The following is a 12770-nucleotide window of genomic DNA, read 5'->3' as shown; positions in this document are numbered from 1 at the left end:
TAAGCTTGCTTGAGGGACATTTTTGATATAAAAAATAAAACCAAAAACTCCAAAACAACAGTACTTAATACTATATCCAGCCTGTGAACTGGACTAAATATTGTGCTGACGATCCAGTTCTTGACATTTGCATGCCGTGGAGCTATGTAGTGCAACGTGATATATATTATTCATGCTTTCATGTACCTCATTTTCACTCTGTGTGACAGCACTTCCAGGATCAAGGTTCAGCACACTTCAGTGGACCTGGAGGCTTTATGGTTCTGATGCCTGGCAGCAAAACAGAAGAGAAGCAGTCGGGATGCAAGGTGTCTTGCCCGATGAATTTGCCTGGGATCATGCTGGTTAACCAGGTCTTTGGTCAGCACGCAAATAGGCAATATCTTTGGCTCAAGCATGCACCTTAATTAAAATGATTCAATTAAAGTAGATTAATTTAAGATTCAATTTAAAAACAGCTTAGTTAAAGGAATGAGGATAGCTGTGTAGACACTTTGATCTTTCTAAACTAGACTTTTTTAACTGAGTTTAAAACATTTAGGCCAACGTGAAACAAGGTGCTTGCCAATTAGTAACAGGGGCTTAGCTCATCCTGGATAAACTGCTTTAAGTAAATCAGAGTAAGCTTGTGGGCAGATAAAGACTAAATAGGTCAGAGACAACTGGTGTTGACTTAATAGATTTGCATTTCCTCTGGGTTAGTTTAGAGCTGATGCCCTCACACTGTAGGGTGCCTTTGCTGATGGTGCTGTTTTTCAGAGGAGCTATAAAGCTGAGTTCCTGACCAACTCTAAAACCCCACTTAATACTGTTTCCTCTTTATGTTGGCCTGCTTCTATTTTGAATAAAAATTGTGTTTGGAATGTCTAAAATTTTAATCAAAAGAATCTGCTTTGTGCATGTGGCCCTGATCTTGGTGGTGATCAACAAGTGCAACCACAAATCAAGAGGAAGTTGAAAGGATGGCCTTAAGCCACTTTTGTGGTGCTCTGCCCCACTCTAGGGACAGCAGTGTGTTGACTCCTATGTAACAGTCATCCCAATGGCTCGAAGTGATATGTACTGCCAACAGCCCTTTGCAGCTGGAGAAGATGAACCTCGTCATCCTCTTCAGCAGGCTGAGTCTGCTCTAGAAGAGGAGGACGAGTAAAAGTGCTGTGCTAATTCCACGCCTGATTCCGTGCTACGACCCTCCTGTAGCAGACAATTCCTCTTTATGCTGGCGGTGGGTCTGTCCAGACCACTGCTGTAACTGCAGATCCCTCCCAGGAAAGTCCCGTACTGCTGGTCACCAGCAGCATCGCATGGGTGTAATGTACTGTTGCCAGTGAGCTGGGGATACTTTGGTGGGATAAAGCAACACCAGATGACAGAGTCGGACCCCATATTTTTCCTTCTCTTTTTGTATCAAGTAACTGCTTTGCTGTTCTACGTTAAGCACACTCCCGAATGGCTCTTTCAGTGACGACAAATACATGCTCAGCAGTTATTTAGTACCTTGTTTTTTAGATGTGCATGTCAAAGACAACCAGCGGCTGCACCCTCCCCTCCTGCCCCAGACAATCTCTTAAGGAGACTAACCATGATGCCACATTGCTGCCCAAATATCAGCTAATCATTGATGAGGCTCCTGGAAAAGCTATGGTATATCATTATTCTCATTATATACATGAGAAAATTGAGACAGGCAGAAGCTAGGTCATTTGCCTAAGTCTGTACATTAAGCAAGTGTCAGACAGGGGTGTGAGCTCAGAGCTGCTGGGAATAGGAACCCATGACCTGTCTGTTAGACCATTTTGCTTCTGCTAAAAAGGTTATTTGAAGTCTGCTTTCAGTTTGCAAAATGCTTTGGTTCCTGACAGATTTAAAGTAATATGTAAAGCATCAGGCTGAAACATAAACAATAGAAATGAAACCCCTAAACCCAGGCCCCAGATGGGCTGATATGGATGGCCCAAATCACACACTGCACGCAATGGAAATGAGCTCTTGGTCTTTGGAGACACTGATTTGTGCTGTGTATCTAAGAGAAGAGCACCAGGGGCTGCAGGAAGCCGGACATTCAGAGATCTGAGCTTATTCCTCTCACTGTGATCCCCAGGGAGATGGAGGTGCCCACGCCATGGTTCTGTGTGGACTGCTGTGACGATGGAAAGCTACACCCAGTGACCATTTTTAATTAAGAATAGTTGCTATTATTTAGCATAATGACATGGGCAATGTATCAAGAGAATTCTAACTTTGTAAGATAGACACAATTGATGACAAAAGTCTTTCTTGAAAGCTAATTGTTTCAAGGATAGCCAAAACCGTGCTTGCTTTGTCTGCGCTATTAGTCAGAGGGTGGAAGCCAGTCAAGTGGGAAATAGCAGGTACAGCAGGCACCTGCGTTGGTTCTGCTGAAGTTTTGGGGTGGGATAGAAACAGAGCCCGAGATCCCACGCTGTTCAGAGGCAAGTGCCACCAGTGTCACAGACAGGGTCCTGAGACCTCTGCCAGGCCCCCTCCTTTCTGACCCAGACTTGTGGTCCGAGCGTCCTTGGTGTACGCCACAGGGCACTCGAATGGGGATGCCCTCCTGGCACTTGGATGGTGGGGTGCTCTGTGCAGCATTTCTGTTGGTCACCTCATACTGATGGAGATTTATTATTATTTTTTTTTGTGTGTGTGTGAGGGAGATCTCTGGCATCTTTAATCTCGTTAATAGTTGCTATGAGTTGGGTCCTACCTAAGCATGTGGTGGGGCTGTCAGGCGTTCATTGTTTAACCCCGATGAACCATTTGGCTCTCCCAGTGAGGTGCTGTGGTGTGCTGGTCCTCATGCTCCTGCTGGCTGTGCTTCCCCGCTCTGCCACATCGCAGCGTGTCAGGATGAGGCCTTGGTGCTCTCTGTTCTGTTGCATATGGTCAGCTTTGCAGGCTGTGGTGTGTGCCACTGAAATACCCATGGTAGTTTTGTGCCTGTAAGTACTCAGGATACTTTCTATGTGATTGTGTGACTAAATTTGTCCCTCAAAGTTACCATCTACGAGCAAAAATTCAGCTACCATTTCCAGGCTGAATCTTCTCCTGTGTTCCTAATGTCGTCCCTTTCCATCCACCCAATAAAGTGCCAGAAACCATTCCCAGCAGGGAGACTGGTGCTGTGCTAAAACATTTTTGGTCTTGTGAGCCAACACATTTCCATCTTTTGTTTATATCTTTTACAAATATATATATATATTTTGTATGTAAATGTTAGGTTCTCAGTAATGGTTCTGTGTTTCTACCATGCTTAGGAAGAAGTGATCCACATTTTTGAATAGAGGTTGTAGGTTTTAAAATACTAGTAATAAAAAAATCAGTCTTGTAAGGATTTGGACCATGCTGCTACATGTCCTAGGATGCAATCGAGATCATCTCTCTCTCTCTCTCTCTCTCTCTGTCTCTTCTTTTCATTGTCATGAGTAATGCTGTAGTATTTCTAGGAATAAAGAAAAAAAGCACGTCAATGAGGGGTTAAAAATATTGACTTTTGGTACTCATAATAGGAAGACTTTTCTTAGTTCTCCAGGCAGGCTCGTATCAACTTTGAATTCAATTTAGGGATTGAATTTAACATGCATAACCCACTGGGTTTGAAACTATAAAGGGACTTAAAAATGTACAACAGATAGGACCTTAGAAGTCTAAAGGATCCTTCACAAGATGAAAAGTATTTTATGTTGTTTGAGATACAGTAGTCTCTGAATTACACTTCAAAAAGCTTAACACATCCTTAAAATACATTTACAAGGGAAGATAATAATGTACAGTTTTAAATTTAGGCAGTGCATGTTCACCAATAAAGTTTCATCATCTTGAATAATTTAAGCCAGTGTGGATATTATCATTGAACTTAAAGAGAAAACTGAAAAATGTGGAGACCCCTGCTTAGTGCTGATGACTATGTAATGCTGTGAATGGTTGTAAATCCTTTGGGGAATCCACTGATGCATTCTTCTTGTATATTTATAAGAAAACTGTGGTATTAAAGTTTCATTTTCTTCTGTTTTAAACCTAAGCAAAAACAGGAGTATAAAAGCCATCGAGGAATGCAGAAGTATTACTAATGTTTCAGAAAATGGAATTATTAACCATAACACAATAATGCTCAGGGCCTGCTAGATGTTGCCTACTGATCAGCCCGCCTTGAAATTATGTTTATTTGCTTAAGTGAGTTTTTGGTTTATATTCTGTGAAAACAATCTTTTTTTTTTTTTCTTTCCTTTTTCTGTGCGTGAACCCAAAATTGCTTAGTCTGTGTCCTTTTCCCTCGGATGCGATACCATAGCAGCAGCACCAGAAGCACACGCAGTTGCTAGCTAGGTAGCTTATTATTATGGTCACACTCCAGCACACAGCATACTTGTTGGAAGTTTCCAGAAATATTGCACTGCAGTCATTTTCCTTGCCGTTATGCTAATGGAATCAGGAAAATCAATTGTCCTTAAGGAACAGGGGAATGAGATGTGCTGTAAATGCCACAGGATGAGTGATTGGTTGATTGCAGGGATGGTGATTCAAACGCGCCTCATCTCTACATTATCCTGATGAATTTTTATGGCCCTGCCTTTTTTTCTTCTATAGCTGTGGAGGAAGGTTTATGGCTTGCAGCTTTTTAGTTGATTGAATGCAGCTGGCATTGTTGCAGTGCAGAACAAATAGGTACTTTTTCTTTACAGCCTTAAAAGTAGATTGAAGAAATTGCACACCAACATTTTTGCAACAAAAGCATTCTTAAAAATGCAGATATTTTATGAAATTACTTTGCTCTCCTTCTCTACTGTCAGTAATCTTTCTATCAGAATAAAGGGCAAAAATTGCTTGAGATTCTAGAGGAACATAGCTCCAATTTTTTATTCTTATCACAAAGAAAGCTAACTAAGGAGTTTCATTAGTATTCATTTTAGCCCAATGTAATTTTCTCCTTCCTAGTAACAAAAAAAGAAAAAAACGTATGCCTGTAACACTACTGAACCAAAGAAGGTCATCCTAAGTATATCAGCATTTTCTGTAACTCTTTCAGATTGTATTCACAAGGTAGTAAAGATAACTGCCTCAGCTCAAATTATAATAGTCCTAGTTACAGAATATAGAACACTGTATAATATAAAGGGTCTTATTTGATTGACTAAAACAACACCCATGATCAGCTCAGAGTGCTGAGCTGCTGACAGCTAAAACCAAACACATAAGAGCTTTCTATTTCTGTCCAATTAATTTGCTGATAATTTATTCTCCCACCATACAGTTTCCACATTATAGACCATACTCATGTAACACAGGGAACCTTTTTATGCGGTGTCTTCTTCAGGGCTGGGAACCGCCTGTTTTCTTTCCTTTGAATTAGCAGTCTTTAAGAGGCATTAAAACTTGGGGTTACAGCGTTTCCTTTCCGAGTTATAGATACACCGTCATGACTCAGGACTTTTGGAATATTTTTTCATTATGTTTTGTATGCATTCAATATTTTAAAGAATAAGAGCTCTATAGTAGCTGTGCACTGGCATCTTTCTGACACAGCCATGTCTGCGCATTTCTAGCCTGATTTATATCAACTTTATTATTCTTGGGTTCCTAAACAGTGCCTTCCAACCACATGATTACTTGCTAATAGTTATAGGAATCTGTGAATTTAAGATGAACTCGACACTTTTTCTTTTTTCCATTTGTGCCTAAATCCAGTGATGATACTGTAAGTGAAGGAGTGTGCTATTATTTTAAATACAGAAGCGCTGATTCACCACTGTGTTTAATCTCATATAATAAATTGCATCTGTGCCAAGTGGGTGCAAAATGCCACTGCTGATGTGATTGGGGAATTCTGGTTTGATCGCATTTTACACCAAGTTTGCACAGGTGTTAATATCAGCGTGAGTGTAAGGACATGGGGAATGTTTCCTAAAATTAAAAGAAACCCCCCTGTATGGAAAATTAAGCTCAAATTTATGATACTGTAATGTTTCACTTTCACATGAGCATCGCTGAAATCATAAGACACCTCTAAGATTTGAATTGAAACCAAGTTTAACAAGAAACCTATATTCCAAAGGATCATGCATGTGTAACAGATGATAGTACACACACTGGGTAAATGTAGGTTTAAGTAGGACATAAGTAACACGCAGCGCTTGTCCTGTGAATTTCACCTTCTGACAGCATTATAACGAGAAACAGAGGTGCCAGATCTTAGGGCTTACCTTAACAGAGCAAATGCAATATGATTTTTTTAGCATTGTGATGACTCTGTTCGCAGATGTCATGGATATTGATGACACTGTGTTTTAGTTTTTGCCGCCAGGTTACTGGAAGCAATTTTATTTTTATTCTTTTATTCATCCTGTTACCTCTGTTATCAACACTTCCCTGCAAAATCTGCTCTTCTGTTTTCTTCTTGTTTCAGATACATACCCAGACAAAATTATTGTGAATTGCAAATGCCCATTATTGGAAATATATACTCTCTGGGTTTATTGTCTGTCAGATAGATTTGCTTGAATTTAATTTTATATACATAATATTGTTCTTTCCAGTGTCCTGGTTTCACAATGAAGCAATTTCCTCCAAATTGGTAATTCATTAATGTGAAGTGGTAATGACCTTCTTAGCTTATTTGTTAGTGATGATTTTTTTTTTTTAATCTGAAGCACATAAATGTACTTTCATTAACACATTTTATTGTCGGAACTGCTGAAGTTTTTTTGTCTTCTGTGTGGTCGGGATCTGTGTCAGCCACAGCGAAACAGAAGAGCAGGAGCTGCATCATGAGGGTTCGCCAGCACGGATTCGTGTCTTGTGACGCGCGCGTGGACTCCAAGGCGACTTACATTGATAAGGCTTTAAGAATGGCTTATTATCATAGTTACACAGGCAGTGAGCCAGAGTCAGCTCGCTCTGACTAATACGGGTGGTCTTTCTTGTTAACGTTTTGGTCAACTATCTAAGGGGATGCAAGGAAGTAGAAAGAAACCATTTTGAATATTAATGAACGAGGGAAAATCACCGCTCATCAGATTACAAAGCCCGCACTCATTCTGGTGAGCAGCAGCAAGAAGACGTTCCTACGTCTGCTTAGGCAGCAGAGGGATATTCCCCATGGAAGTACGGGGGGCTCTAACAGTCCTGTCTCCTGTGGACGTTTGCGTTTTCAGTGCATTTATTTACATTAGGGTTGTTTGTGCTGTATTATGCCTGATTGAACCAAAGTCTCTTGGAGAGCAAAGCGCTTTTATTTTGACATTTTCACATGGAAGTCAGCCATCACCCCTATAAGGAGAGTAAGCAAGATTTATGATGGGAATATTGATTTCCTTTATACTCTGTTATAAAATACATCCAAGCACAAAGGATAAGCTAGACCTCTTTGTTTGCTTCTTCGTGCCATCTGATGTCAGGACTTGCTGGAAGTGCCGTGATATTTTAAATCATAATGCAGCGAGGAAGGCAATCTGGGATTGTCTATACATCTTTATGTCTGTATTTAAAAACCTTAGAGGGTGAGAGCTATAGCAAGACTGAACACAACGCGCAGCCTACAGGAAGGGGGAGATGCCTTCTGAGCGGCCCTGCGGTCCCGTGCCTACCGCCCGCAGCCATAGGGGGCCGTCTCCATCACTCATTTCCACCCGCGCTTCAGCTGCCTGTAACACCTTGTCTAGGCCAGGGCAGCCGAGTGTCTCCTGTGAAGGGAAGCATGTCTGTGCTCCGCTGCTCCCATGCTGGCAGACTTCCCAGTTTTCGGGACACGTTTATGCCTCTCTACTTCTCTGTCTGCCATGGGGAAGCTGGAGCAAGGATGAAGTTCTCGGCTGTTGTTACCAGCCCTGTGTTCCACCTAGGCGTAGCTCATCTGAATGCAACACTTGGGCCAGTTTCCCAAATGCTTTATATACGTGCGTGAAGTGTTAGGAGTGGTCACGCTGAATCTGTGAGCTGTGCCGGCTCCTGTTAACATGACTGACAAATCTCTTTGCAGTGAGAACATGATCAGCCCAACAGCCAAAGCGAAGTATGTGTTTAAATCTTTCCAGGATCTGAGTCCTGGTAATTCTGTTTCCACCTCTTATTTCAATTATGGGTCTGATTTTTTATTCCAGTGTAAGTTCTTTGAGTTAGAACCAACATGGACAATAAGCCAAATGATGTTAATAATACTGTGACTTTTTGCCATTTGCCAATTTACAAAAACTTACCGAACACTCCTAAGATAGCTAGTGTTAATGCACAAAACCACATTTTCTCCTCCTGTCTTTGGATCTCTCCTTATTACACATATGGCCTGACCTTAAAAAAAAAAAAAAAAAAAAGAATGAGCAATTTTTTCTTGGAAAGGAAAATCTTTCTGCTTTGGGTTTAAACTGAAAATAGAACCAGGCTCAAAAAACCAGAAACTGAAATTCCTGATTGTTTCAAACGGGTGTGTATCGCAGAGTGCTACATGCCCCAGTAGTCCTTATTAGAAACCACCAATAAAAAAGAGAAATGTCAGTTAACCTTGAAGTAAATTAATTTGGGAACACAAACACATCCTTTTGTGACTCCGCTTAGTTAACGTGTGTACTATGAATAGAAAATGAACAAAATCAGGAGAATCTGATTACTATAAAGTAATCCCACTAGAGGGTGCAACAGAGTAAATTATTTCTCGCATGGCAATGTGTTAAATTTGCTGAGAATCAGAATGATTCCTTGTGACTGAGCCAGCTCCAGGAGTGACTGAAGCTCCAAATGTGAAGTACCGTCTGCCTGCTACTCCTCGGTCATCAAGGCTAAGGCAGCAAGGCAATTCTTCTAGTAACCAGGCACTACCTGAAGCAGAGAGCTTTATTCTGAATTGTTCACTTAAAGCCTTCCTAGAGCAGTCTCTTCCCATGCAAAAAAAAAAAAAAAAAAGAAACACAGGATTATCCACCTTTGCTTTGGGATTTGATATGAATACAATTTTAATATGGAAATCTGATACGTGTTTTTCTCTGAAACAGACACAGCTCTTTCAGGCTTTTTTTTTTTTTTTTTAATTTGGGGATGCAGTGAGTGGCAGACGTACCAAGTAAAAGCCATTTGATGTTTCAGTTTCTTCCTGTTCTGTTTTTACCATGCTTAATTTACATGCAATGCTTTGATACTATGCACCCATTTTTTCAGCTGTAAGCGCAGATTTCACATATTGTGTGTATTCCGACAGAGAAAGATTTACTGGTATCCCATGCAAAAAAAATATAAAAAATCCAAATATAATTATGCAGTGGCATTCTATTTTAATGAAAGTTACAGATGGATACAGCTTCTGCTATCCAATAACAGCTGATGTGCAGCCAAGGTGTGTATTGTACATATATGTTAACAGTGCTGAACCATTTCTGTAAGAATTAGGATGTTTCCTGCAGTAGTTATCTGAAAAATAAATCTCTCTGTTTTTCCTTTTGTTATTATTCTGTGTTTGGAGAAAGCCAGTCTCACAAGTACATCAGGGTTCATATACTGTTCTGCCAATATTTTCTGTACATTTGTTGAGCCGAGCTATTTGGAAAACTGTGCATTAAAAATGTAAAAAAAAAATCCTTCAAAAAGCCATTTGTGAGCAAAGTGACTTGCAATTGCTTGCTGGATTTACAAGATTATTGACTCTTCCTATGGGTGCAGCATCAGCCCCATCCAGGTGCCTTGCCCGCGTGTTTGCTGCCAGGATTCCTTGGTCACGGCTGCAAAGGGGTGCTGCGTGGGAAGGAGCTGTTCTGTAATCTTGCTGAAAACAGATAATGAGAGATTGTGCAGATAATTTTGCAATGCAGTAATTCATGGATGTGTGCATGTGCTCGTCTGGCTGTGTGTCCAAAGAGCAGTGTCAGAACCCCTAGTTTTGTGTGCTGTCAGAGAAAAGATGAGTTGGAATAACATAAGGGTCTGGCATAAATTGAAGAAATGTGGGAAATTCAGTTAAAGGCTGAAATGCCATGTTCAATTCACCCCTGCTGTACTTAGTTATTGCAGCACACGTGGTACAGGAGGTCAACCACTGCTCAGAGCTTTGGCTAAGAGAAGGCACAAGTATCTGTGGGGTGCAGGGACAAGGGCCTGAGTGAACGATGGCATTTTGACCCAACTTTGGAGTTTTCCTGGCTTTGCTCAATTTAAATGAGTCTTTTAATGTTTTTTTTTGGCATGTTTGTCCTTCAACTGAGTCTCCCTGTCGGATTTTTTTTTTTAAATAGACATTAGTTTACAAACTTTCCATTTTTTTAGTGTTTATTATATCTGTGTATTTATGAGCCTGAGTTATCAGGGTCACAGTGACGAGCAGCCCTAAGTGCTACAGAGGAGCTGTTCTTCCCCTGAAGTACTTTAATGAAGATACGGAATAATTATGGGCTGATGTTAAACATGCAGCTGGGGCTTCATCGTCATTTGAGCAGGTATTTAATAATTTTTAGAAGGATTCTTTAAACGCCCTGGGCTCGATCCATGCAACGTTAGCTTCTCTGGCGTTTGTCTCCATGGAGTCCACTCCGTTCAGCAGCAATAAAGCCAAGCGTGACGTAGTGCAGAGGGAGATCTTCTTTCATGCACAACTGCATCACGTCTTGTTGGGCCGAGGCTCTCTGGCAGCATTTTTTAAGAGTGTAGTTAATCAGTTAATGTTCTTGGAGGTCCTGGTTCCACCCCGCATCTTAACATGGGGACGTACAAATGCCTTCCTGGTTGTTTCAGAGGAGACTTTAAAGAACCTTTGTCCAACGATTCTGGAGGCTCTGTGTGATGGGCAGTTCTGCTTTAAAGGCCAGATGGGGGTGGCTGACCCTGTTGCCCTTAATCGATGAGAAAGGAAAGGCCAGTGGCTGGGATAAATGTCCTGCCCTTGCTCACAGCAGAAATCTGCAGAGCCAGGAGCAGCAGCAGAGAACCCAGCAGAAGCGCTTCATACATGCATACAGAACATCCGTGCTCAACACTGGGACTGTTAAATGATGTCTGCTTTATCATGTATCGATTTCACACAGGATAATTAGTTTATCTTTTCACTTCTGCTTTAAGAAAGGCCGGCCTCCCACCTTCCTGGCTGCCTTTGTTCGCTCCTGCCCTTCCCTGCCCTCTCCCCCATTACCGTCCTTCAGTCAGAGCGAGGTCAGGAGGCAGGTTTGGTGTGCCACATAACTGAGTAGCTAGCAGGCTGTAAGATCGGGAGTGGAATGGGAAGGCCCTAAAATAGATCTGCTGCCAATGAAACACAACCTTTTTTTCCTTACTCTGAATTTTCTTATTCTTTAAGCCTTGCTAGTTCAGCTGCATGTGGGCTGTGCAGAACAGGGACAGAAGCAAAAGAAACCCAAACAAATAATAAAATTAGCATTTTTCCATACTGGTCACAGGTTATGCTTACAACACAAAATTAACACCTCTGCTCTGTATTACAAATAGAGATCCAGTAGGCTTATTATTTCTTCATGTTGAGGTCGAGCCAAAGAGTGATTTCAGGGGAAGTCATAGAAATTTATGGTCTTGATTACTTGGTATTCTGGGTTTTCAGGCAACTAACTTCAGATGGCATATTGCTGTGCAACTATCATGGTCTGGGCTAAAAAAACAACACAAAACAGTTTGAAAGCGCGTCCAGCTTTTGGCACCTAAATCCTTTGGCATGTGGATTAATTTAGAATAAATTGACAGTCAGATCAGCAGACCCAATATGTGCTTCATTAAGTGTATGACAAAGACATCTCGGGCAGCAATCAGTGCATGAGACTATTGATGCTTTCTTAGTAGTGGTACAGTGTGGTACACAGTAGAGTGTTAGCTGGGCATCCCAAAATCTGACCCCAGAATATCCTGCTGTAAGTATTGGGGAGGCGGCTGCATTATCTCGGATGTGGCTGTGTGGTACCCAAAGGCATAAGCTTGCTTTTTAGCAGAGATCTTTGAAACAGCCTGGTGTGGCCTGGAGCCAGCACGTCGGATTTTCGCAGAACCATGTTCCTGTTATAATAGTGGTGCTCTGTGGTTAGGTAGAAGGTGAAAACTGAAGTATTGTGGTGCATATATCAAGTTACTTGGCATGACCATGACAGATTTTTTTCTTATCCAAATCGTGTTGAGGTCATCGGGAGCTTGTACGCATGCGGTCTGATTACACGCACCCTTGAGATTAGACCTTTCTACATCGATTGCTAGTGAAATGTGGGCACGTCCAGAGAGTATGGCAACCTCTCCTGGAACAGCTCGCTTCACAGTGGACATGCAGAAGGATTCTTTTAGTGGTAAGCAAATCCCTCCCTAGCCAGAGACATAAAGGTTATACTCCTTTGCCAGTAAAGAGTAGTTTCCAAATGCATTATGAAAATAATGTCTAGACAAGTACTTTTTCAGTAATTTTTTATGAAATAAAAAGATGGGATGAGACTGAATTTTGACGGTATGTGAGCTATAGGGGCTACATCATAGGTCTGCTGGAACACCATCCCTACACTATGTAGCAATGACCTCAGCTTTGGGGGACTCGTCCGTGACACTCAGACAGCGTCTCCACCTTGTACGAAAGGAAGTGGTGTTTAGTGAAGTTGTCTGTAAACACTCCAAACACATCTCAGTAAAGGGGGTGCATTGATTGCCCCTGCCTAGACATTGTCCTCTCTGCTCCATTTCTGTTCTGGAGCTGCACATGGCATCACTGAAGGACAGGGAAGGGATATTTACTAGACTTTCAGCCTCTAAACAGGAAAGCGTCGTGGTTTTGAGGTTCAGTGCCTCATACTGCC

At 41.5% G+C, this 12770-nt stretch overlaps 1 protein-coding gene across 2 annotated transcripts in view; it reads left to right on the top strand.

Moving 5' to 3' along the window:
• LOC310903026 (uncharacterized protein) overlaps positions 1 to 12770 on the top strand; it is a 132997-nt gene that overhangs the window by 71530 nt on the left and 48697 nt on the right. Inside the window, exon 4 of one of the 2 annotated variants that reach the window (XR_014587235.1) lies at positions 6754 to 7186. The exons of the other annotated variant lie outside the window; for it this stretch is intronic. The gene's annotated coding sequence lies outside the window, so the exon portion shown is untranslated. Of the gene's footprint in view, positions 1 to 6753; positions 7187 to 12770 lie in introns of those variants that run through there. 2 annotated transcript variants of the gene reach the window in all.

Source organism: Anser anser (assembly GCF_964211835.1).
Source record: "Anser anser genome assembly, chromosome: 8".
Taxonomy (NCBI): Eukaryota; Metazoa; Chordata; class Aves; order Anseriformes; family Anatidae; genus Anser; species Anser anser.
The sequence above is the reverse complement of the archived record's forward strand: the minus strand, read 5'-3'. Positions and strand labels throughout refer to the sequence as shown.